This window comes from Argiope bruennichi, chromosome 7, assembly GCF_947563725.1.
Source record: "Argiope bruennichi chromosome 7, qqArgBrue1.1, whole genome shotgun sequence".
NCBI lineage: Eukaryota > Metazoa > Arthropoda > Arachnida > Araneae > Araneidae > Argiope > Argiope bruennichi.
Genome location: NC_079157.1, coordinates 98,330,040 through 98,352,104, shown reverse-complemented (window position 1 = coordinate 98,352,104; position 22,065 = coordinate 98,330,040). Strand labels below are relative to the sequence as shown.

Here is a 22,065-nt window from a genome sequence, read left to right as displayed (position 1 = left end):
ACAACTCTAACAAGGTTCAAATTTACTGATGCTCAATCCACTCTGACAAGTAAAATTTAATTTTGAGAGAGCCGAATCTAATATCCAAAACAATGAAATCTGACCATACATTTTAAGTCAAAATATTTTTTAAAAGCATTTTGTTATTCGGTACTTTTAAGAAAAAACTTTTAAAAAGCGATAATCTGTTCGATATTTTGTAAATAGAAGAAATTATGTACATTAAATGTAACTAAATTTCCCGTTGGAAATTGGAATCATATATGGATAGTTAATGCATAATAACTAACATTTAAAATGATAAAATTTCATCTTCGCTGTAGTAGAATTACAGGTGCGATTCAGTTTATAATCCTAATAAAGCTTGTCCTTTATGAGTTAAGCGTCTTCAGCTTGTTTTGGATTCAGTTTCGGCTAAAAGAATGCGTGGAGTCCGTTCCCGGCCACTGAACAGTATTCATGAGTATCAGGTGGAAACAAAAATGTTCACGTCTTCAAACTGGAACCTACATTCATTTCCATCAAGTCTGGTATCAACTTAAGAGTAAGTATTTTTCTTGTGTATTGAAATTTTGAAATAATTTTAATAAATGTAAATTCTCAAGAATAAAAAAAAACAAAGCAGAATACATTTTCAACACATTTTTTTTTAAATTTATAATAATCACTGAGGCGGGGATGTTAGATATTAATTGTATTGATACCTATCAATATTTATAAGAACCCATTTCAGATAGTTAAATTTATAGTCTAATTATTATCTATTATAGTTTATCGTTCAAGCAAAGTTGTCAATTAATGTTAATTACTGTCTTATTTTGTATGTAATATTGAGTTTAGTTTAGTTTGTTTATATTAATTCCCCGTTTTAAAGCAACACTAGGGACACTTTGAAACTGTATTCGTAATTTTGAACCGTCAGATGACGAGGATGACGCCTGAACTGTCACATCCCTCTCCAAACTTCCCCACCACACAAGCTAGGCATACGATATTTAATTCACGGTGAAAGCATTATTTATCTTGAAATAATAGAAGATCACTCTAAAAAAGGGAAAACTCCTTAATAAATAAACGTTTCTTTAAAAAGTGCATGCAAATAAAATTTAAAATTTAGTTTCAGGAACCTAATGATTTATATAGAAATTAGACATAATTATAGAAAATTAAATCACTGAAATATTTACGCGTATTCAGCGATAATTGAAGAGTGATTTTATTATTAGTATTATATGTATTAAATTTCTTACAGTTTACACTTGCATGTATTTTACAATCTACTTTAGGGAATATATTTCAATACGGAATTGTACTTTAAAGCTAATGAATGCTAATGCGCAAAATAAGTACCGATAATACTATTAGCAAACATATATATTTTAAAGGGCAATTTCATAATCCTAAAGAAGTTAACAGATTCGTTGGATTTATATATCAGATTAAAGTTAAGAAAAATTAGCATATATCAGAACAATTAATAATATTTGACATTGTCCATATTTGTCCTTCTGGCTTTAAGAAGTATATTCCAGATCTTATTAGAGGGATACAATTTCGTTAAAGCATAGACAATGTATCGAAAACGGGGAATTTTTATGATTCAAAAGAAATTTTGCAATTGCCAGAAACTTGTATGTATGACGAATTCATTACTCGCTTTAACAGATTTGATGTTTTAAGTCAATATTCATAACAATGTTGCAGCAGCAACAACATCATTTATATTAAATGAAATGGAAGCAATTCAGTACTGATTGCTAAAAACTTCACGAATCTTAATATAACCAAGGCATAAAAGAAATACGAAGATTGTAAATGGGCAATAACATCGTACTGAGTTCGTTCAAACCAAGATATTCCCCCTAGAATCGTCCTTTGGAGATTCAGAGATGCAGACAAAAAAATTTTGAGCCCAGACAGTGTTATACTTTGAACTGTTTTGTCTGTATGTATAATGATAGTTTCTACAAAACGGATAAGAAAAAAATATAGAATAAATAGTAAATTACTTTATTGGATATTGTATTGTAACATAGAAAATCCTGATAATATATTCCAGAGTTTTCAGGATTATAAGTGATATTCAAAATTATTTTCTAATTGATAAATTCGTATCATATGGATTCGTATCATTCTCATCTATTAGAAAATATGTGAACAATTTATTCTCTATTAGATCTATAAAAATTCTAAACGTAATTTTGGACAAATAATTTTATTAACATTATGTGAAAAATGTTTTTTGCACAATCTAAGGAAAATAACAATTACACCTCATTCTTCGAGATCATTTGAAAAGGGGGCTAAGAGTTTACATCTTTAATTTACTTTTTAACATATCTACCAAGCTTTACATTTTTTTGAATAAATATTCAATTTACAATCCTTTGATCTTGAAAAACGGATTTCATACCTGAATATCTATTTTGAATACATGAAAAAGAAGACGAAAAAAAATCTAAGCTAAGAGGAAGACATACATTGAATTGGAGCATCTAAAACATTGTGCAAAAATGTTTCAGAGAGGATGAATTAGAATTTGGAGCCAAAAAATATCATGGTATACTTTCATTGACTTCAATGCCACAAGGCTGCCACTTTGATGTTCTTTGCGTGAAAAATTCATTTATAGCATATAAAATAATGATCTATGCTTGCTGATACATTGGCAGATCACCTTTGTTTCACCTTTCCCTAATTTTCTATGAAAACGGACAAATTTCTTTTTAAAATGTATTGCCATTATTGTTGCGTATTTAATAACATTTATACTTACCACGCATGCTTCTTTCGGGTTCGAATTTGAATAACTGTTTTTGTAAACCTTTTTAATATCGACTTGCTGAATAGCCACCCAGTATTAATCTTTGGCATGGAAAGATTTAAAAGAAATTTCTAGATTCTTATAAATTGATAACACTCAGAAGTTTTATTGGATTTCATTTTGTTTCTCTTTGTATAATTTGGAAGATTTCTTTTTTAAATTACATAAAAGTCTGAATAATATTTTATATCTCTATAAATCCTTAATACCATATCGCTTGCGGTTTGCAAAAAATTTAAAATTGAAAATCGGACATCTCATTCGCCTTTCTTCTGTATGAAACTCTCTCAAACAAACACGATTTATCCTTTTTTATTCAAGTCCTCGAATATGATCTAACTGTAACCTCTCAGCAGCCAGGGGATAACAGTCTTCGTCGCTATACCCCACACAGTTTATGTTCAAGTAAAGATAACATATTGTGTTTTCAAAAACTGCTCACGATTCATAATGAACTCAGTAATATTGGGTAAGTTACTTTTCTCTTTCGTGTTCACATAAATATAGTAATGAATTATGAGTAGTTATTTTTCATTATCTATCGAAGATTAGGAGACTTTTCTCACTAATATATCCGTTACAATAAATTTTTAAATTCATAACATTTTTATGAATGTTAATGTTTTTAACCGAGATTCTCTTAAAAAGTCGAATGTATAGCACAATTTAAACAGTTATTGAGCAAGCCATTACTATATAAATGTCACTGTCTTTTACTAGACGAATGAATGAACGAATATGAAATGTGAAAGTCTTTCACCATACTTTTGAAATCGCTTGTTATAAAACATACTATTAATATTATATCATTTAAATTTTGTAAAATTAGTTTCTGGAAGCAGGCATGCCAACTGAAAATTCGACACTACTATTCTGCTATGGTAAAATCACTGTTTTAATTCTTCTAAGCAATATTTCATTCAAAATGTCTCCAAAAATGAATGTTCTCGATACATTTTATGAATGCACTTAATTAAGCTAAATAGAATAGAAATATTTAGAACTTTCTTTCTATAAAAAAAATCTGATTTCGTAGTTTTCATAAAAATGAAGAAATCTTAGGGAAAGTAAATAAAATATAAAAATATATTCGAGTCATGCATATAATTTCTATTAAAATTATTACAGTTATCTAATTTTTTCCAAATGCCCGTTTTCTATTAAAAAATTATTTATTTTCATGACTTCGAATACTATCTAGATCGGAAATGCGCTTAGTTCTGTTCATTTCAATAAGGTCCTAGTAATTGCACTACTTACTTAATTTGTGAATATTTCTTATTCATTTAAAAATTAAAAGGGGAAAAAGCTGTAGTGTCATACATAGCGATAGTTTGATTTCTCTTCTAAATTTATTTGCTTTACCTAATCATTTGTATGCATGCACCAATACCTCTCTCAATTTAAGTGTAAAACGGTGCATTGTAAAATCCTCTGGAATTTCGGTAAAGCGCATTTTTAAGTCTTTTGAGCTTCGAATGCATCAGTTTTTTGAGCAAAATAAAAACGAAATTATGTTTGCCGCATAATAATATCAGCACTAATGACGGGTTCTTGTATGAGGGATTTGATAATCACCAAAATCCAAATGAATTTGCTTGTGGCAGCCTAGAATCAAAATAATAAGAAATTAGCAAGTTAACGTTTCCCTTGTATGAATATATTTTTGGAGGCAGTTATCTGCATTTCTTCTGATTATAGAGATGTGTGTATTGGTACTCCACAAAATGGTTCATTTGACCTACAGCTACCTAATTCGGCACATATATACTTTAGAGAGTAGAAAGGCGCATCTCGGAAAGGTTTTTAGGAATTTTAATTAGAATATTTAATAAGCAGAATTTGGGGACTATCCAAATTACTATTGCATAAAAATTTATTACAAAGTTTGAAAATTAAAAAAAAAAAATCCTATGATTCTTTTTTTTTTTTTTTTTTTTTGCTCAACAGAATTTTACCAAAGTTGTTCTAATTTTTAAATAATATTTGTTTTACTACCCAACAATAGATTACAATGCAGCCTAGGAATTTAAATCGCTCTCATTGCTTTACCAAGTACTTAATCATGTTAATTTCTTGCAATGCTGAAAACTAAAGAATTCTCGTTTAATATCTAGATAGTTAACTACAAAAAATAAAGGTAAAGTTACAGGTACATCAAAAGTCAGGAGATTATCCGGGCATCTCCAATCTATTAAGATGCTATATAGATTACAATGACCAAATAAATTTAAGAATATTATAATTACACGACTGCTATATTTGTCACAATTTGATGGCGAGAAATATGTTCTTTTAGGATTCGATCACATTAAGTTATTTGTAACCAATTTGAAGTAAACACAACCAATATGACTTGGAAATTAGCTGATCACCAAAGGCGGGTATTATTTTAAGAAACTGGGCTTTATAACAGTATACCCAATAATGAAAATCGTGTTGAATGTTCTGTGGAAAAAATGTAATTGGGGGCATGTATCGAAAAGGAAACTGCTATAAAAAGTTCTGAAATAATTAATTAGTATTGTTAAATTACTTATTAAAATTTACGTGCATATAAGTATATACTGTTGAAAAATATTTAAGTCTTTATATTGCACAGTTAAAGACTTAGTTTTTGTATAATTTATCATTTACTGCAATGGTTAAGGTTGCTTCTTTATTTAAACTAAATTTTTTTAAAGCTGTTGGAAGATGTGAAAGGGTTACACTGAATGTTTTCAGTAATTATAAAATGATTTTAAATCGCACTTTTTCGTCTTTTAGGTGTTTGTGTCAGATTCATGTACCTCTAAATTGGATTTGTTTTTCAAATATTCTCGTTCACACGAAAACACAAAAAAAATCGTACCAAATGCTTTAAAATTAAAATTTAAGAAATTTAAGAAATGTTCTTTGGTATCACATTTACAAACGAGAGTAACATCTGTTCAATTAAATTAGTCATCAGTCAGATTTGAACGCATCTAATATTCAAAACAATATGCAATGTTCAGTGAATGAGCAAAAACACATTTCTTGAGTGCTTTATTTATCATACTCAAAGTAATTGCTATGTAAACATAAAACTTCTGAAATTTTCCAATTCAGGCATCTAATACTGTCGATTCATTGTTGTTAGAAAGTAAAATGTAATAATCCATGGAAATTTATTTTCTCTCGAAATTTATTTTCGTAATATTAAAGTATTTTATTGTTTAAAAATTATATTTAGATTTCACAATTTAATGTTATATTCGAATGAATATTGTTTTCAAATATTTATAGAATTATTTTAATGCTTTTTCTATTTGCATTGGAAATGTTCTTGTCTTTTAACTGAAATTTACAATATAGGTTATAATCTTCGAAATTCAATAGTTTAAAAGTGATTAAACCTTTTTATTTGCCACTACCAACATTAAATTTAGAAAAAATATCATCGTTTAATTTCGAATTTCTATTTCTTAGCAGCATGGTATTTTATGTTTCAATCAACTTCATTTATTTTATTTACTTTGTTAATGTGTTCTATACGAAGCAGTTTTACAATAATTTGATTTACATGAAAAAATAATTATTTAAAATATCTAAATTTTTATTGTTAGAAATGAAAGTTGCACTTCAGAATTAATTCATAAATTTGCTTTCATAAATTATTGCTTTAGCATTGTTTTAAACACGTGATTGAAATACGTAACTAAATTTTAAAAAAACACACGAAATTATAGAATCTAAACATTGTTACTAATTTTTTTAATTAAATTTAAAAAAATAAATATACGGAAAAAAATTAGTATCGCAGAAAAGATCTTTAAATTAGTATAGAAAATAAGTTTTTGTCATATGCTATGTTCCAGAATGGTTGAAAAAATTTCTTACTAGAAATGAATTTTAGAATGAATCTATTTCTTAGTTAAAAATTCTTTGGGGTAAATGAATCTTTCTCTGTGAATGCCTTTTCTCAAGAAGTCACTATTGGAAAATTTGATATCTTTAGGTCAAAATGTCTGCCCGAAGAGCGTAATATTCTGTTCGTGATGAGCGTCTTTAAAACTCACAATTTACGGAAATTTGTCTAGTTTAATTGGTAAATTTCTTACTGGAACAACGTAGATGTAATTTCCGATAGTCCATGCTTGTAATTACTCGGAACTAATAACCACGTTGAATGTCGTGGAGGATACAGCTGATAGATGCTCGACTTGGCTATTACGCCACTGGGGAGCCAGAATTTTTAGAAATGCATAATTTGAAGAAACTTCAATATTTATGAATTTATTACTATCGTTATTACAAGGGTGTGCAAAAAATTAAAGCATATAAAAGAAGTTTTGTTTATACTTAAAATATAGGCTCACAATCTTTTGCACTTGAACTTTCCTGTTGCTTTGAGTTTTTTGTGGTACATTTTGTAAAACGGTTATACAGTTCCAGTTTCCTATAGTAGCTTTCTTAAAGAGTTTAGATTTGAAGAAATGGAAATCTCAATTTCATTACCAAAACATTTTGTAAACACGTCCAAAGCATAACACGATTCTATAATTATGTATTGTAGATAATATTTCAACAAATCAACACATTTATCGCATAGAAAAGAAACTCATTGCGGTTCCTCGGGAAAACTTCGTAAAACCATCACTGCTTTCAGCCTTCTTAGAAGGAAAAATTTTAAACGAATTTATACGAATATTCCCTTTATATATTTTATATATTCTAATAAATATATTTATAAATATATCTTCATATATTTTATATATTCATATATTTTAATATTCTGTTAAGTTTTTAACGTATATACTATATAATTTGTTGCAAATTAATCGGTTCTAGCCCTTCGGTTATAAATTATTCATTCTTTTACGTTTTCTATGCTATTGTAAAATAAAGTGACTCAAGGATAGTATTTTTATTGTTGTAAACCCCCATTTACAGCAGTTTCGTTTAATATATTAATGAGATACAATTCATTCTCGTTCTGAAGAGCATAATTCGCAATGCAATTTTTTTTCCAAATATATACAAAAGATGGCAATAAATTAAAATTCTGAAAAAAGTGAAAGAAAAAATATATATAATTCTTAATATTCTGCATTTATAATTCTTTATTTATAATTTGCCCATATATATTAATATTAATTTCTCTTCCAGCTGATCATTCCACAAAAAAATAATTGAAACTATGATGTGGAAGCGATACCTTCATTGTTATACTCAACACTCCGTATTTGATGGATTGCATATATGAAAGCAGTACTGATTAAAGGTTGATTTTAAGAAGAATCGTCAACTGACTCGCATCACACCGGACCATGCCGTTTTCGAATGAAAGAGGAAGATATTTTCTTTTGGATTTACTACTCTGTCACATTAGAATAACCAGGTATTTCGATATAATTGTGACATCTTAGCCGCTTAGAGATTACATGCATAGAATATTCAGAAATGGCAAATGTTTCTTCCTCATTCTTTCAATATATTAGAGGTTGATGCCTTACAAGAATTTACAAATCGAACATATTTAATCTCAAACGAAATTATTTTCTAGGAATACGAAAGACAAATTTTAATACAAAACAATCGAATCACTGTTCGCAAATGAATGAACCCCAACGCTTGAAGTAACTTGGCACGAATTACAATCTCTTGGAGTTAAGAACAAAAATTGAATATTTTTCTGATACAATAATTATTAAAATCGTTCAAGAGAATTTTCCAGAATCATACAAAATGCTTTTCAGTTTTATTGCAACAATTTTCACTATTTTTTTATTTGGAGATCAAGTATCCTCTAAATATGGATTCTTCAAAAAGGGAGTTTATTTAAAACTCGGTATAGTTCCATGTAGGGAGATTTCTAATTAATACCGAAAATTTTATCGGACATGTATGCAATTCCTGGAGTTTCTTCTTAATTCCGCTTGTACATATTTCAGGTAACATATAATAACGTGATCTAATTTTGTCGATTATAAGCTGTTATTCAAACTTTTGCTTATGAATTGTGACATGGAAAATCACGGATTGAGCAGTAAAAATTAAATTTTTCAACTGGAGAAGTTAATTGTCAAAATAAGTTTGAATACTTAATCAAAATGTGAATTTGAGTGTTGTTACGTCTAAAAAAAATTAATTTTATAGTCGATATTCTATTAGGATCAATGAAGAAATTTATCAAATGCAAGATGAACTGTTTTGTAATAAGAGGAATAAAATATCAGTTCAGATTTTAAAAATACAGGCGTTAAGGTTATTAATTTACTACACCATAAAACTGAAGAATTTCAGTTTTTTTTATATTTAGAGAAATGATTTATTATTAAGTGCTTAAGAACGTTTGGAGAGATCGAGGTTAAAACATGCAGGAGAAAAACAAACTGTGTTTTTTTTTAAACTTTGGAAAACGTGTTGCCGATTTTTTTAGAAATGATTGATTCCTTATGAGTGAAGTCGATTTTCCATTTCTTTTGTAAATATGGGAAGCCTGATTTAAGAAAAAGTACTGAAGTTCCAACTAATTTCATTTGAATTTCGCAGGATATTAAATGGAATTATTTTGTAACTAGAGTAAGAAGGAAGTGCCTTTCTCTAATTTGTATGTCAAATTCATAGTGCATCTTGAAAACGGTCGTTACTTTTAACATTTTCTTCCTGTCTGAACTAGTTCTTTGTTTCTTTTTAAATTTTCATTAATGGCACACTCCTGTTACAAAAAAAAAAAAAAATAATTTCCTTGTTATCAGTAATAGAGGTTTCCCTATTTTGAAATCATTCGTCTAGGCTTGTATTAATGGAGAAAGTCGAATTCCCAATTTAGTTTTGAATTTTTGAACACTTTAATTAGCTCTATTTAATTACTACTATTCATTTTCATTTCTTAGCGTTTCTCTTTATTCACTCACATCCTGAATTCTCGTACATGTTATTACATAAAATTAGTTCGTATAATATTTCAGCGGAGGTGTGTTTTAATCGTTTTCTTCTTGAAACTAACTTTTTTAAATTAATGTTAAAATTTAAAATGTTATTAGCTGCTATTTTGAGGAATGCATCTTGTCTTGTATCCATGTGTGTGCTACAATATTTGAAACGTTTTGAGATCGCTTTTTTGAAACAGTAACTTTTAGAAACGCCAAAGAAAATATTTCTACTATACAAACAGCGCCTCAGCTGAAATTTGATTTATTCATAATGTATTTTCACTGCAGTTAATCAAACTGTCCAGCGTTCGGGAATTACTACAAATCATATTTGGACAATCGTATATTGTACTTTGAAAGAAATCTAATATTAAAATCCATGAATTATCAAAGAAAGCAGTTAAAGAATATAGGGAATATTCTTGTAGAACTTCGAATGTTAATCCCTTCAAACAAATCGCATATATGGTTTTACCTACTATTTCCCTGCATTAACTCAGTGTATCGCTCATCAAAACCAGCATAAAAATCACCGGCTTCAATATTTTTTTTAATTCCGTTTTTGTGTTTCATTCAATGCAAAATATTTGGTCTTCTTAACCCAATGGGTGTACTGACATGCATTTTATCCTCAGTTTGAAATGCATAATGCGAATGAGAAAATTGTCCAATGATGTAAATTTTTCTCTTGTCATGTTACGTATAGATACAATGTACGGAAGAAAATTAATGTACTTTATTTGGGAATTGTGCGAAGCCTAATCTGTGCAGTGGCGTATTATGAGGTGAAAGCATAGCAGAATTGGTAAATGGGTGATCTATAAGTCAGGTACGTTATTTTGCATGGGTTATGGAATAGTAAAGATCAACTCGTCTAATTATCAGATATGTATATAAAGTTGGGAATTAGGAGTTTATGGAGTTAACGGAATGAGTAATAATGTGCGTACGAGTATGAGACTTGCGGGCTGCTGTTAGTAGAGCGCGTGATGCTTTGGGAGAATCATGGACTGGAGGTGTAGATGTTGGCTTGGATAATGTGCGAGTCCTAGCTTCTGACTAGTGGTAGCGACGGCGTAGTTGTGTGAGTGGATTGTTTCGAGTATGGTTTTTGCAGCGGCATGGGTCATGTTTGTGTGAATTGTGATTTTCGATGGTGGTGTTGGTGGCGACGTGGGTAATGCGTATATGAATGGTGGTTTTGGATTAGTGGTAGTGGCGGCGTGGGTAATGATTCTATGAATGGTGGTTTCGGATTAGTGGTGGTGGTGTGGGTAATGAATGTATGAATGGTGGTTTCGGATTAGTGGTGGTGGTGTGGGTAATGAATGTATGAATGATGGTTTCGGATTAGTAGTGGTGGTGTGGGTAATGAATGTATGAATGGTGGTTTCGGATTAGTGGTGGTGTGGTTAATGAATGTAGGAAAGGTGGGTTCGGATTAGTGGTGGTGTGGTTAATGAATGAATTGTGGTCTCGTTGAGGGGTAGATGTTGAGGCGGCGGTGTGAATAATGAATAAATTGTGTTCTCTTGAGGATGAATGTTGACGGCGGCGTCGGTGTGTGTAATGATCTCGGGGGGCGTGGGTAATGAACGAATTATGGCTTCATATTAGTGATGACGGCGGTGAAGTAGGTAATTATGAATGGTGGGTTCGGATTAGTGGTGACGGTGGTATGGGTAATGAGTGTATCAATGGGCATTTCGGATTAGTGGTGCTGATGCCCTGGGCATCGAGTTTAGGAATGTTTGTTTCGGATTAGGGGTTTTGGTGGTGTGGGTGATGAATGGAATTGTGGTCTCGTGGGGGTGGATGTTGATGGCGGCAGCCTGGGTAATGAATGAATGAATTGTGGTCTCGTGGGGGTGGATGTTGATGGCGGCAGCCTGGGTAATGAATGAATGAATTGTGGTCTCGTGGGGGTGGATGTTGATGGTGGCAGCGTGAGTAATGAATGAATGAATTGTGGTCTCGTGGGGGTGGATGTTGATGGTGGCAGCGTGGGTAATGAATGAATGAATTGTGGTCTCGTGGGGGTGGATGTTGATGGCGGCGAAGTGGGTAATGAATAAATTGTGGTCTGGTGGGGGTGGATGTTGACGACGGCGGCATGGGTAATGAATGAATTGTGGTCTCGTGGGGGTGGATGTTGACGACGGCGGCGTGGGTAATGAATGAATTGTGGTCCCGTGGGGGTGGATGTTGACGGCGGCGGCGTGGGTAATGAATGAATTGTGGTCTCGTGAGGAATGTTGACGGCGGCGTCGGTGTGTAATGAATTGAGATCTCGGGAAGCGTGGGTAATGAACGAATTATGGCTTCATATTAGTGATGACGGTGGTGAAGTGGGCAATTATGATTTCGAATGTTGTGCTGATGGCGAGGGTGATGTATATATGAATTGTGATTACGATGGTGGTGCAGATGGCGCGGGTAATGTGTTTGTGAATTGTGATTACGATGGTGGTGCAGATGGCGCGGGTAATGTGTTTGTGAATTGTGATTACAAGGGTGGTGCAAATGGCGCGGGTAATATGTGTGTCTGTGAATTGTGATTACGAGGTTGGTTCAGATGGCGCGGGTAATATGTGTGTCTGTGAATTGTGATTACAAGGGTGGTGCAAATGGCGCGGGTAATATGTGTGTCTGTGAATTGTGATTACGAGTGTGGTGCAGATGGCGTGGGTAATGTGTGTATGAAGAATGGCATTTATGAAATGTATTATTGTGCATGTGTATTAGGATTTAGAAAATGTTAAATGAATAAACAGTGCTACAATTGCGTACTATCCAAGAATAAGCTACTTCTTGCCATTCAGAGTAGTTCAGCTTCACATCGCGGACAATGTTTCGAAAGAAAGTAGGGTTTTAAGAACCGAAGAGTTTGAAAGGAACATAAAAAAATAATGGAAAAAAAATTCGTAGCAAATGCTTAGGCAATTCGGAAATGAATTGAATTAAACATTCATATCGGGATTTGATTATTTTTTTAAAAATTGTATTTGAATTCCACCGAACCAGCAATTATGGATTTGTTTCCTGATGGATTCACGGCTGAATAATTGTACCGAGTTACCAGAATGCGTTAGAATATTCTAAAATCAGAAGAAAGTCTGAACAATAACTAATGGATAAATCTACTGAATTAATATAATTTGTTTCGTTGCATTATTTCAGAATCGCTCTCTTAAGGAGAACTCTCAGATCAAGTCAACAATTTTAATTATGACTGTAGGCAATAACTGAAGTAAACTATTGATGTTGTGAAATGACGATGCATAGCATTTTATGTACATTTTCTGAAGAGAAGAATCGATTCATATTCATATTTTATTTAAATCAAGAATTGACTGACAGGTGTCCTTGAAATCGAAAGCTTATCCGTAACGGAGTATGATAAAATATACCATGTTTTGTAATTAAATTTAATTAAAATATTTTTAATGAACCCTTTTTTAGAATGACAGTAATTTCTTCGAATAATCACTTATTCTCACGTAGGAGGACATTTATACTAGTAAACGTTTATCTGGAATTAAGCCTAGATTAATTTAAAAATTTCTACAACTTTAATTAAAAGTTGTCTTTCAACAATCTTTAAAATTTCGGTGAGCAGGTCTCGTCATTTAGAACTGCTATGGTTCCATTTCCATAATATTCAATTATGAAGCATTTCGGTTTTCTTTCTCGGTCTCGGAATTAAAATCCATATCTTATGATAGGAAAAGCAATCTTGTGTGCCTCGGTCTTTTTTCAACATTCTATGTATTAACTGTTCCTCTAGTTGATGTAACAAATCGGAGTCCCTTGGAAAGAACCTGTTCTTGATTCGATCTTGCATATCGGTCAGTTCTGAAGTAATGATATATTTTCTTGATGGAAGGCATGCAATTTCAACTGAATACGTAGCTAAGCCTATTTCAAACTCTCTACTTCCAGAATTTAGAAATAATTTAGTTTGTTCCATATCACATTTAAAAGGAAGTTTGAATAACTTCCTATATCGAATAAGGAGGGATTTATTTAGCTTTTGAATCCAGTGAAAGGCAGTAATTGGCTAGAAAAGGGACAGGAAAAACTTAGGTAATTCCATTGATTTATAAGGCATTCGAGTTAAAAAAAAGGGGGGGGGCGACGTCTCAAATTGAAGCTATTATGAATTTATTTAGACAAATCTCATAGCACTTCCCTATACATAGAAATATAAATAAATTGCTCTTTTCATAAAGCTTCAAAAAAAGTATGAAATGCTGCTTCAAGACAAAGATTCTCGTTCTATTTGCTTATTTCAACAGAAAAAGCACGATATTGTCTTATGTATGTCGTTCTTTACCTTCGAAAATTTTAAAAACGGAATTCTTCAATTTCTGAGTAGAATAACAATTATGTTCTGAACCCCATATATCGGATCAGTTTATATTACAAAAGGATCATGCGCCAAAATAATACCACATCTATCTAAAAAATGGTAATCCCTAACTGTTAGTTGTTCTTTGAAATATTTTTAACCCTCTTGAAAGTTTATAAGATGAAATAAAATCTACGCATTTGATGCCTAGCGTGAAAGCGGATTAAACATTAATAATCTCTGAATATTCCATGCATGTGACATCTAAACGACGCGAGTGCCACAACTATATGGATTTTACGTGGTACAGTCTAATACGACAAAGCAAGGAGTCATGACGATTGTTTTCCTGCGCTATTTTCTACAACTGTTTTCTTCTGCTATTTTCTACTGAAGAATGAATGAATATGAATTTGGGATTTGTGTATAAATAACAGGAATGTTACAGGTCTCAAGTTTAAATTGTTTCACTAACGCAAGAGTTCTTCTTGGATTTATTAGTTTTTTCACTCATTTAAATTAAATGCAAGGTCACAGAAATCATCTAAGCAAACTCAATTGCAGTTATTAAAGCAGTTCAACGTAGACCATTGTGTTTTCTGAAACAACGGTACAATATCGTTCCCCATCAGTAGAGTGACTGCCTTTCAGTTGTTGACAAATAGTAAAGATAGCAGTTATCAGGATGGCCAGAAAATATTTTTTTTTCAATTTTGTGCAGAAGTAATAACGGTAAGTTATGCTATTTATGCTAATAGTCATATCGAAATGAAGAATATATTCATTTGATTTCTGAAAGGGAAATTAGAACTATAAAAATATATTTTATTTCTTTAGTTATTCATAGGTTGGATAACTGACACTTCATCGGAACCATTTTGCTCAATAAAGGCACGCCATCAAGCACCAGTATTACTTTCTCAATTCCATTTACAAGCCATCTTTCGATGTCAGTTATTCTGGATGCGAATAAATATTGCCTTAAGGTAACATGAAGTACCCAAGGGCATAGTAAGTTCTCGAATTTTATTAATTAAAACATGTCATTTGGGAACCATTTCAATTGTTCCTTCTATAAGGCAAATTTCTGGAGGTTACAAAAACGATGCGAAAGATAATCATCTGGAAGCATTTATCAAAATAATTCTTTCAGGTACTTCCTAACATAAGATCTACAGAAATTGAAATACGTATCGTATCATAAGATTACTTCGAAACCCATGTATAGAAATTAATGTCCCACCTAAGAATAGATGGTTTGTGACGGTCATCTGCATATCATCGTCGCTAATGAAATACAGCTGTTTAAGAACTTATTAAGATCTATTCCAACATATATGATGGGGCAAAACCATTTCTTTTAGGTTTGTTGCTTTGTCTCTGTATGGTTTGAAGAAATTTGCTTTCTGGAATAACCTCAAATGTATTACTATTATTTGGAAAATCAATATTCTTTTTTTCGATCCTTCATTTATTGTAAGTTAATGTGTTTCATGGTACGGCCACAAGTCTTTTTTTTTTCAAGCATCTAAATAAGATATTGTGAAAAATTTGAAATGAAACCTGATGAGACTAAAATGGAAATGGTTTTTAAATGAAATAACGTATTTTAGGACTAGGCGTGATATGGATCCTTTTCGAAAAGCATTCTAATTATGGGAAATTAAACATATCATTATATCATTTATAATCAATAATTGTGTTTAAAGAAAATTTAATAAATTTCGTGTTCCATTTACTTCTTAAAAGGAAAAATTAAAATACGATCTTCAAAAGATTTTTTTCTAATTAAAACCCGAATTCATTGCCTGCGATTTCATTGACAAGAACATTCTTTTCAAGGTTTTGAATTACCGATATAGATTGAAGAAACAAAACTAAATTGCATATATTCCTGCATTTTGAGGTATTCTTGGCAGATGATTTCATATTTTTGTTGATCTAAACTGATTAATTTTTTTCAGATATTGATATGCTCTGAGATTAATGACCACCAGCCAGAACTTTGGAGTCATACATACTAGCAAGAACTAGTGAGATAACATCCGTTTGCATCACTTTACTTACAAATACTACTGGGGTGAAACAGAATGTCATATAAATGGGCAGCGAGGTCAACTCATCTGCATTTGATACTACAGCAGTGCACTGAACAAAGAATACATCCGATGGCGTTGATTTGAGCAACAGCACAACAATGCTCCCAACTGTGGAAAGAATGGCCCTTTCAGTTCCAGCTACAAATTCTACACACAGAGGATGTCTAGATTCCCAGGAAAGAACGGTACAGAAGTAATTTCGGTAAGTTTTTCAAATTATGATAATTATCATACTAAAATGAAGATTACTTATTATTTGATAGTCAAATCAAATTATAACTGAAAATGTACTTTTTATTTTGTTTATATTAATTGGTTAGGCAACATATAGATTCTATTTTCAGAGGGAAAAACCCTCTGAACTTGGTATCATCCCTGCTTTTTCGATTCCATACTCAAGTAATCAAAACACGTTAATTGTGATTAATACGGGGAAAATATCTCTTAGGATGACATTAAGGACATGCAAGAAGGGTCCAGAATTATTATAAAGATCTGAAAGTTTTGACATTCTAGAATCCTTTTATTTAGAAACTTCAAAAAATGTCTTGAAGCAACTAAGAAACCTAAACAATAATTTCCTAGAAATTGAAAGCCTCATACATGGTGTATTTAAAAGAGATATGTTGCATGGTCAGGCACCTTTTCATACCTGCGCCTTCGAGAAAAAAGTAAAAGGTGTTTTCGTGTAATTTTGTTTCGTGTCTTCTTTCTTCTCCAGTTAACTTATTTTTAAGAATCAAACTGGTTACGGTTAAAATGTTATCTTCATTAATCGTAATAATCGGTACATACTGATATCAGTTAGGTTATTTACAAGTATTTAAATAATCCAGGAAATTTCATCTACAACCTTAGAACGAAATATTTTTCAAGCAAAACTTTGGCCCATGTTTTATGCACGAATGCATCTGTTATGAGAACCTAAGACTGTTTATCGAACGTTTTGAGGACCCGGCAAAATAACCTATTTATTGTATTCAGAAGTGGAACCAATGAATGCGATTGTTAAGACGGCTATTTGAGCATTCATTAATCGCGCCACTTCTGATCCTCGGAGAATAAAGGGAGATACTGGAATGATATCTTTTTTTTTTATTTGGATAATGAATTAAATGTGATTTTAAAATGAATCTAAATTTCACCTTCAAAAGGCGAAAGGTAAGTAAGGCGAGGTATTAGTAAATTTTCATTTTAAAATGATTTTTATTTTCACTTTTATAAATAACGAAATTGTAAAAACATCCTTTTATCAAACTATTGAATTATTGATTTAAAGAGTAATATTAAGTCACTTCTACACCAGCATTTAAAAGTATCAATATTTCCAGATCTATATTAATTCAAATATTTAATCTTTTCAGGTATTGACAAATTTTGACCAAAATGATAACGGTGCAACGGACGACATCTGGAATCTTCAGCAAGCGAATATTAGAATTCGATGTCTTTTGAATGAAATATTGGATGAAATTCCAACAGATGCAGTGTGTAAAATTACATTAGACCAAACACAAAATGCATATTCTGTACTAAATAATTATCAATGATCTGCTTAGTGGAAATGTGAATACATATGGAGTTAACATTATTTGAGTATATCAATACATCTGTGAAATGCTTTATTCTTCTATTTTTAATGTGTTGTATATTTATATATTTTCGGAGAATTCTTTCAATCAATGCAGTAATTCTTTTTGAACTTGGAAAAGGTTGAAGCGCATGGAATGTATATCATTTAAAATATGTGTTTGCATATGAATCAATATTTGATCTTAAAAATGTTTTCAAAATTGTTACTCGTATATCAATTTGAAGGAAATATAATGTTCCAAAAGCTAATAACGTTGAGGTTTGTTTTCTGCAGCTTTAGAAACGAGAAATGTTTGAAACAATCCGGACCTAATGAAACATTTTTTTATGGCTAAATTAAAATTTTGCAGTGTGCTTTCTTTTTGTTATCTACCTAAAGCCAATTTCCAATAAGACGGAAAGAATTTTTCTTTCAAGATGTATAAAATTCACTTTAAATTTTCTTTTGTAACAATCATTTATCAAAACCCCACAGGTAGAAATGTCACTGACCCGCAATAGTGACAGGGATCTCAACGATTGACACAGAATTGTAATTAGTTGATATTAAGTCCTAATATGTATGGTACAATTCTCAATACAATATGGTAAATAGTGAATGAATCATTACTATATTAGATGATTTGTTAAAATTAATCTTTATCATCGATTGAATTATCATAGTTCTAAATTTTAATTGTTCTTATTGTCAATCGATTAGCTACGATTTCTTCTCATCAACATAATTGTTTGCACTTAGTTTTCAATTTATTAACAGTTTTTATAAAATAGTTATGATTTGTTTTTATTTATTACTGAATGTCAAAACTCGAGAAAGCAATTTCATTAATTTTCCCTGAATTGAAATTTCCTAACATGGTCAATGCTCATTAATTGAAATACAACTTCTTCAATCTGAGAACATTTTGCACAATTTTTGTAGTTATATTAAGTAAATATCTGTTCATTCTCCATTTTCAATTATATTTTAAATAAAGATTTTATTGTTATTAAATTAAAAATTAGTGATAATTCATTGTTAATGGAATTTCATTGTGCAATTATGAAATGTTACCACAAACTCAATATATTTACTATAACGGTGATGTGCGTATAATTATGATTTAGCGATAAAATTTGTTTTTTATAAGGGTCTTGGCATTTGCCTCTGAAATATTTTATGCTTTTTGACCGCTATGTTATCTAGATCTCTAATTGATAGGATATGAAATGCATTTGTATGTTTTTATAAAAATCTTGGACTCAAGTAAATTTACAAAAATTAAATTCGATAAATGTATTTGTATGTTTGGCTAATTTAAAAGATGTCAATAATCACTGCTGTGAAGGCGGGGGAAATGCGTCTGTACTTTGTGTCAAAGAAATGGAGAAAATGAAATGTCAACATGACTATTTTGTCTTCTTAGATTATTTGAAATTTAAAAAAAAAATTGAATATTGTTCAGACTTAAGTTGTATGCTTGCTTACAGGAAAAATTGTTGTGCATTGAAAATATCTTTTAAATTTATGTATTGAATTTGATATTAATTATTGGAACTGTAATTGTTCCAAAATTATGTAATGCAATAGTGCTTTATACTCTTTTCATTAACTTTCACATTTGATTAAACATAAAATGTATAGAATTTTTCTTGAGCCGAAATTTTAAAAACATAGCATCAATGATCATCAATTGTAATTTAATTACAATAATTCCAGAAAAAATTTAACATGTGTAGCTATATTAAATAAGCCTCTGTTCTTTGTATCCATTTGCAGTTATTTTTTTAAATCAAGATTTTATTATTGTTAAATTTATTTGAAAAATTAATTTATTAAAAAAAATAAATGAATAATAGTGAAATGAATAAATAAATAAATGAATAACTTGAAGTATTACGTAATTATTTCTAAAATTCACTGTTTCGCCTGTTAATTTTACGTAAATGTGTGCATCCGCGGATAGAGGATACTTTGATTGACTCGGCCGGCCAGCCAATCAAAATATCCTTCAATTCTTCAAAAGCATTTGATCGTTGTGTCTGATCACCACAATGATCTATATGCCTTCGAAGAAAATATGACGCTCTGGCATGACTAGAATCAATCTTAATTCTAAAAGAAATCTACCAGATTATAATAAAATATTTGTTGAGGAAACAAGTAAATGGATGCGATGAATATTGAATAATGTAGTGTTGATTGCTTTTCATTTCCTTCTATTAATAAAATATGAGAAAATAAGATTCAGATTTATGAACTTTTCAGAAGAAATTTCGGTTTGTATTCTAAATTATTTAATTCCTAAATTCTGACATTGACACTTTAATTATGCATTTATAAAATCTTATAACGAATTTTCAAATTATACTCTACCCTTATATAACAAATTATATAAATATGTTGCCTCTTTAGTTACATATTAAGAATCATTATTAATTGTATTAAATTTCCGAATTCCAGTATATCAGTTTTATGTTAAATGAATACTTTACTGTTAAAATCTGTTTGAATTCTTGTTAAACTGATTGTATAAAATAGCAATGTGACATATGTTTAGTTTAATTCGATATTTGTCCTACTTAATTCATCGTAATAATGTTCTGTTTTTTATGTTGTAATAATCATGCAAAACAATCAGTTTTTGTATATTAAACTTGCAAATAAAGATTGTGTATTTCGAATTCAATTTTTTATTTAATTGCCAAATATTCTTGTCCCTTTTTCGAATGATTATTTTATGACACAAGTTTTAAATCTCCTAAAACCTACTTCTCAAAACAAATTTGTACACTAATTTCTAGATATATCCAAATGGTTTGAAGAATATTGAATTGATTCAAATTTTAAGTGGAAATGCGCAAAATTGATGTTTGTTTCTGTCCTTTAACTTTGATCATTTTATTAGTTTCAATTTGAAATGCATATTATTGGAATTCATTTTCAAGATCAATAACGGACTATAGATGTAAAATAGTCAAAACTGAATATTTTAATTTATTAAATACTAATAAATAAATATAGTTGACAAGCTTATTATGTAAAAATGTCATATAAATTTCAAGTATGATATGCTTTACTACAATTGTTGTGTAAAGCAACTTCACAAACATTGCAGCGATAAATAGTTTGGCTGTGGCAATACTTGTAACGTAGTCTTCTACTGTCTGTAGACTTAACAATAAAATGCCGTTCTGATATTGGTTTTGTAAGACTGAATTTGCTCCGACGTCCTGTAGCTATCTTTTCTTATTTATCTCACTATCCAAGGGCGTCTGTAACAGATGAAGCACAACCTCTCGTCTAAAATACAACAGTGACTTTTTACTTCCTTCTTCAAAAAATCTTGATATTCTCCAAGCATTTGTTAGTGCAACCTCGATGAAATTTGAAAATATCTGCCACCACTCTTTTTTGCCACTGACCCTAATTTTGTAATTGGAAACCAAATTGTCACACAAATCGACACCACCCATTTTCTTATTATATTGCTCAATGCAGTGAGGTTGGGATACTAATATTTTCTTCTGATTTTTAGATTATCGAGAAACATTTTTTAGTGGTTCAATTTTTCCAAACGTTGATCCTATTGTCACAACAGAGTTGTCGTTCCACCGAACAACAAGTATTTTTTTGTTTTCTTCATACTGAAAATCATAATAACCCCTTTAATTTTTGTTAACGCTTTTTACGTCTTCCAGGGGACATTTATCGAGGCGATTTTCTCTAATAGTTCCTGTGGCATTAAAATTTAGAAATTTTAGCATGGAGAGTAGAGCAAACGAGGTAAAGAAATTGTCAAAGTAGATGGTATGATTTATGGGAGTTTCAATAAAATTGAACAAATTTTAAACTACGCTCCCACCAATGCCAAATTCTTCGTATTCTGATGAGTTGGATCCAACTGATTTACCTGTATAAATGTCAAATTTGAACACATAACCACCTGAAGAAGCTAAAGTCCAGGATTTATAACCAAACCTTATAGGTTTTCCTTTTAAAAACATTTTTGCCGAATGTGTACCTCTGTACGTAATCATCTGTTCATTTATACACAAATCATGGGAAAAAACACCAAATTGTTGAAATTTTCTATTTAATAAATTTAAATACGATCTTACTTTATACAATTTGTCGTTGATATCAATTGCAGTATTATCTGCCAAGTGCAAATTCTGTTTTATATTTCTGTATTGTAGCCACAACATTGCTTCTCGAACTACAGGAACAGAAATGTCTTCCTCAAGCGACCAATAAATTTCTTCTTGAGGCAAAGAATGGTATCAATTAAGAAGTATCCCTATGAATCTTCTTATATA

General features: G+C 30.6%; 1 long non-coding RNA gene across 1 annotated transcript; it reads left to right on the top strand.

The window, feature by feature from the left end:
- Positions 1-442: 442 nt before the first annotated feature.
- LOC129976305 (uncharacterized) lies at positions 443-18,706 on the top strand. The gene is made up of 4 exons (XR_008785121.1): positions 443-544; positions 7,955-8,186; positions 16,039-16,375; positions 17,538-18,706. It is a non-coding gene; the product is annotated as an uncharacterized LOC129976305 (long non-coding RNA).
- Positions 18,707-22,065: the final 3,359 nt, after the last annotated feature.